The sequence below is a fragment of the Arachis hypogaea genome, chromosome 16 (genome assembly GCF_003086295.3).
Source record: "Arachis hypogaea cultivar Tifrunner chromosome 16, arahy.Tifrunner.gnm2.J5K5, whole genome shotgun sequence".
NCBI classification, from domain to species: Eukaryota; Viridiplantae; Streptophyta; class Magnoliopsida; order Fabales; family Fabaceae; genus Arachis; species Arachis hypogaea.
This window is the reverse complement of record NC_092051.1, coordinates 77,409,074-77,415,073: the sequence shown is the minus strand read 5'-3', so window position 1 is coordinate 77,415,073 and position 6,000 is coordinate 77,409,074. Positions and strand designations below refer to the sequence as shown.

At 39.9% G+C, this 6,000-nt stretch overlaps 1 non-coding gene across 1 annotated transcript; it reads right to left on the bottom strand.

Moving 5' to 3' along the window:
- Nucleotides 1-1,129: 1,129 nt before the first annotated feature.
- LOC112761922 (small nucleolar RNA R71) lies at nt 1,130-1,237 on the bottom strand. The gene has a single exon (XR_003182291.1). It is a non-coding gene; the product is annotated as a small nucleolar RNA R71 (small nucleolar RNA).
- Nucleotides 1,238-6,000: the final 4,763 nt, after the last annotated feature.

The window sequence follows — 6,000 nt, the reverse complement described above, 5'->3', positions numbered from 1 at the left end:
TGTGAATCAAGTCATTAATTGAGATTTTAAAAAATCAAATCTTTTTCAAAAACTAATTTCTATCATATCTTTTCAAAAATATCTTCTTATCTTAACTTTTTCAAAAAAGTGATTGCAAAATATCTTTTCTAACTTCCTAACTTCTTATCTTTTCAAAATTTGTTTCAACTAACTAACTAACTTTTTGTTTGTTTTTTACCTTTTTCAAAACTACCTAACTAACTCTCTCTCTCTAATTTTCGAAAAAAAATCTTCCCTCTTTTTCAAAATTTCTTTTTAATTAGACTAATTATTTTATTTTTTATTTGAATTTTCGAAAAACTACTAACCTTTTTCAAAAACTATTTTCGAAAATCACTAACTCTTTTTCAAAAATTATTTTCGAAAATCCTTCTCCCTCATCTCCTTCTATTTATTTATTTATCTACTAACACTTCTCTTCATCTCACATCTCTGCTCCCATCATCACCTTTGTGTTTGGATTCTTCATTCTTCTTCACCCCTATTCCTTTTCTTCTTCTACTAATAATAAGGAACCTTTTTACTATGACATAGAGGATTCCTCTTCTTTTCTTTTTCTCTTCTCTTTCTTATGAGCAGGGACAAAGAAAAAGGCATTATTGTTGAAGCTGATCCAGAACCTGAAAGGACTCTGAAGAAAAAACTAAGAGAAGCTAAATTACAACAATTCAGAGACCACCTTATTGAAAATTTCGAACAAGTAAAGGAGATGGCAGCCAAACCCAACAACAATAATGCAAGGAGAATGCTTGGTGACTTTACTACACCTAATTCCAATTTACAAGGAAGAAGCATCTCCATTCCTACCATTGGAGCAAACAATTTTGAGCTGAAACCTCAGCTAGTTTCTCTGATGCAGCAGAACTGCAAGTTTCATGGACTTCCATCTGAAGATCCTTTTCAGTTCTTAACTGAATTCTTGCAGATCTGTGATACTGTTAAGACTAATGGAGTAGATCCTGAAGTCTACAGGCTCATGCTTTTCCCTTTTGCTATAAGAGACAGAGCTAGAGTGTGGTTGGACTCTCAACCCAAAGACAGCCTGAACTCTTGGGATAAGCTGGTCACGGCTTTCTTAGCCAAGTTCTTTCCTCCTCAAAAGCTGAGCAAGCTTAGAGTGGATGTTCAGACCTTCAGACAGAAGGAAGGTGAATCCCTCTATGAAGCTTGGGAAAGATACAAGCAGCTGACCAAAAAGTGTCCTTCTGACATGCTTTCAGAATGGACCATCCTGGATATATTCTATGATGGTTTATCTGAGCTATCAAAGATGTCATTGGATACTTCTGCAGGTGGATCCATTCAACTAAAGAAAACGCCTACAGAAGCTCAAGAACTCATTGACATGGTTGCTAATAACCAGTTCATGTACACTTCTGAGAGGAATCCTGTGAGTAATGGGACACCTAAGAAGAAGGAAGTTCTTGAAATTGATACTCTGAATGCCATATTGGCTCAGAATAAAATATTGACTCATCAAGTCAATATGATTTCTCAGAGTCTGAATGGAATGCAAGCTGCATCCAACAGTACTCAAGAGGCATCTTCTGAAGAAGAAGCTTATGATCCTGAGAAACCTGCAATAGCAGAGGTAAATTACTTAGGTGAACCTTATGGAAACACCTATAACTCATCATGGAGAAATCATCTAAATCTCTCATGGAAGGATCAAAAGCCTCAACAAGGCTTTAATAATGGTGGAAGAAACAGGTTTAACAATAGTAAACCCTTTCCATCATCCACTCAGCAACAGATAGAGAACTCTGAACAAAATACTTTTAATTTATCAAATTTAGTCTCTGATCTATCTAAGGCCACTCTGAGTTTCATGAATGAAACAAGGTCCTCCATTAGAAATTTGGAGGCACAGGTGGGCCAGCTGAGTAAAAGGATCACTGAAATCCCTTCTAGTACTCTCCCAAGCAATACAGAAGAGAATCCAAAAGGAGAGTGCAAGGACATTGAATTAATCACCATGGCCAAACCTGTAAGGGAAGGAGAGGACGTGAATCCCAAGGAAGAAGACCTCCTGGGACGTCCAGTGATCAATAAGGAGCTTCCCTCTGAGGAACCAAAGGACTCCGAGGCTCATCTAGAGACCATAGAGATTCCATTGAACCTCCTTATGCCATTCATGAGCTCTGATGAGTATTCCTCTTCTGAAGAAAATGAGGATGTTACTGAAGAGCAAGCTGCCAAGTTCCTTGGTGCAATCATGAAGCTAAATGCCAAATTATTTGGTATTGAGACCTGGGAAGATGAACCTCCCTTGTTCACCAATGAACTAAGTGATCTGGATCAACTGACATTGTCTCAGAAGAAACAGGATCCTGGAAAGTTCATAATACCTTGTACCATAGGCACCATGATCTTTAAGGCTCTGTGTGACCTTGGTTCAGGAATAAACCTCATGCCCCTCTCTGTAATAGAGAAACTGGGAATCTATGGGGTGCAAGTTGCTAAAATCTCATTAGAGATGGCAGACAATTCAAGAAAACATGCTTATGGACAAGTAGAGGACGTGTTAGTAAAGATTGAAGGCCTTTACATCCCTGCTGATTTCATAGTCCTGGATACTGGAAAGGAAGAGGATGAATCCATCATCCTAGGAAGACCTTTCCTAGCCACAGCAAGAGCTGTGATTGATGTGGACAGAGGAGAATTGATCCTTCAATTAAATAAGAACAACCTTGTGTTTACAACTCAAGGATCTCTCTCTGCATCCATGGAGAGGAAGCAGAAAAAGCTTATCTCAAAGCAGAGTCAACCAAAGCCCCCACAGTCAAACTCTAAGTTTGGTGTTGGGAGGCCACAACCAAACTCTAAGTTTGGTGTCAAACCCCCATATCCAAACTCTAAGTTTGGTGTTGGGAGGTCTCAACAAAGCTCTGCACATCTGTGAGGCTCCATGAGAGCCCAATGTCAAGCTATTGACATTAAAGAAGCGCTTGTTGGGAGGCAACCCAATGTTTATTGATCTAATTTTATTTTTTCATATTTTCTTAGGTTCATGATCATGTGGAATCACAAAATAAATGAAAAATTTAGAAACAGAATCAAAAACAGCAGAAGAAAAATCACACCCTGGAGGAAGCACCTGCCTGGCGTTCAACGCCAGAACAGAGCATGGTTCTGGCGCTGAACGCCCAAAATGGGCAGTATCTGGGCGCTGAACGCCCAAAATGGGCATCATCTGGGCGCTGAACGCCAGAATTGCACCCTGGAGAGGAGCTGGCGCTGAACGCCCAGAACAAGCATGATTCTGGTGTTCAACGCCAGAAATGGGCAACAAATGGGCGTTGAACTCCCAAAATGGGCACCAACCTGGCGCTGAACGCCCTGAGTTGTGTGCAAGGGCATTTTACATGCCTAATTTGGTGCAAGGTTGTAAATCCTTGAACACCTCAGGACCTGTGGACCCCACAGGATCATCTCAGGATCTGTGGACCCCACAGGATCATCTCAGGATCTGTGGACCCCACAGGATCCCCACCTACCTCCACTCACTCTCTTCTCTCTTCTCAATCATCCTCTATTCCCAATAAACACTCTTCCCTATAAACCTACCCAATTAACTCCACCTACCTTCAAAATTCAAATCAATTTCCCACCCAAACCCACCCATATGGCCGAACCTTAACCCCCCTCCCTTCCCTATATAAAAGCTTCCATTCTTCCTCATTTTCCCACAACACAACCCTCTCTTCTCTTCTTGGCCGAAACAAACCTCCCCCCTCTTCTCCATCTTTTCTTCTTCTTCTTCATCTAATTCTTTATTTTCTTGCTCGAGGGTGAGCAATATTCTAAGTTTGGTGTGGTAAAAGCATAAGCTTTTTGTTTTTCCATTACCATTAATGGCACCTAAGGCCAGAGAAACCTCAAGAAAGAGGAAAGGGAAGATAAATGCTTCCACCTCTGAGCCATGGGAGATGGAAAGATTCATCTCACAAGCCCATCACTAAGAAAAGGATGGAGCAAACAAGAGAGCACATTCATGAATCTCAACAGGCACATGAAGAAGCTCATCATCAAGAAATCCCTGAGATACATCAAGGGATGCACTTGCCTCCACAGAATTTTTGGGAGCAAATCAACACCTCCCTAGGACAATTAAGTTCCAACATGGGACAATTAAGGGTGGAACATCAAGAACACTCCATCATCCTTCATGAATTTAGAGAAGATCAAAAAGCAATGAGGGAGGAGCAACAAAGACAAGGAAGAGACATAGAAGAGCTCAAGGACATCATTGGTTCCTTAAGAAAGAAACGCACCCATCACTAAGGTGGACTCATTCCTTGTTCTTACTTTCTCTGTTTTTCGTTAAGTGCTTATCCATGTTTGTGTCTTCATTACATGATCATTAGTAGTTAGTAACTATGTCTTAAAGTTATGAATGTCCTATGAATCCATCACCTCTCTTAAAAGAAAAATGTTTTAATTCAAAAGAACAAGAAGTACATGAGTTTCGAATTTATCCTTGAACTTAATTTAATTATATTGATGTGGTAACAATGCTTCTTGTTTTCTGAATGTATGCTTGAACAGTGCATATGTCTTTTGAAGTTGTTGTTTAAGAATGTTAAATATGTTGGCTCTTGAAAGAATGATGACAAGGAGACATGTTATTTGATAATCTGAAAAATCATAAAAATGATTCTTGAAGCAAGAAAAAGCAGCAAAGAACAAAGCTTGCAGAAAAAAAAAATAGGCTAAAAAAAATAGAAAGAAAAAGAAAAAGCAAGCAGAAAAAGCTAAAAGCTCTTAAAACCAAGAGACAAGAGCAAAAAGCCAATAACCCTTAAAACCAAAAGGCAAGGGTAAATAAAAAGGATCCCAAGGCTTTGAGCATCAGTGGATAGGAGGGCCTAAAGGAATAAAATCCTGGCCTAAGCGGCTAAACCAAGCTGGCCCTAACCATGTGCTTGTGGCGTGAAGGTGTCAAGTGAAAACTTGAGACTGAGCGGTTAAAGTCAAGGTCCAAAGCAAAAAAAGAGTGTGCTTAAGAACCCTGGACACCTCTAATTGGGGACTTTAGCAAAGCTGAGTCACAATCTGAAAAGGTTCACCCAATTATGTGTCTGTGGCATTTATGTATCCGGTGGTAATACTGGAAAACAAAGTGCTTAGGGCCACGGCCAAGACTCATAAAGAAGCTGTGTTCAAGAATCATCATACTGAACTAGGAGAATCAATAACACTATCTGAACTCTGAGTTCCTATAGATGCCAATCATTCTGAACCTCAATGGATAAAGTAAGATGCCAATACTATTCAAGAGGCAAAAAGCTACAAGTCCCGCTCATCTGATTGGAGCTATGTTTCATTGATAGTTTGGAATTTATAGTATATTCTCTTCTTTTTATCCTATTTCATTTTCAGTTGCTTGGGGACAAGCAACAATTTAAGTTTGGTGTTTTGATGAGTGGATAATTTATACTTTTTGGCATTGTTTTTAGTATGTTTTTAGTAGGATCTAGTTACTTTCAGGGATATTTTCATTAGTTTTTATGTTAAATTCACATTTCTGGACTTTACTATGAGTTTGTGTGTTTTTCTGTGATTTCAGGTATTTTCTGGCTGAAATTGAGGGACTTGAGCAAAAATCAGATTCAGAGGTTGAAGAAGGACTGCTGATGCTGTTGGATTTTGACCTCCCTGCACTCAAAATGGATTTTCTGGAGCTACAGAACTCAATATGGCGCGCTTCCAATTGCGTTGGAAAGTAGACATCCAGGACTTTCCCGCAATATATAATAGTCCATTTTTTGCCTGAGTTTACACGACGTAAACTGGCGTTCAACGCCAGCTCTCTGCCCAATTCTGGCGTCCAGCGCCAGAAACAAGTTGCAAAGTGGAGTTCAACGCCCAAACTGGCACAAAAGCTGGCGTTCAACTCCAAGAATGACCTCTCCACGTGTAGACATCAAGCTCAGCCCAAGCGCACACCAAGTGGACCCCGGAAGTGGATTTATGCAT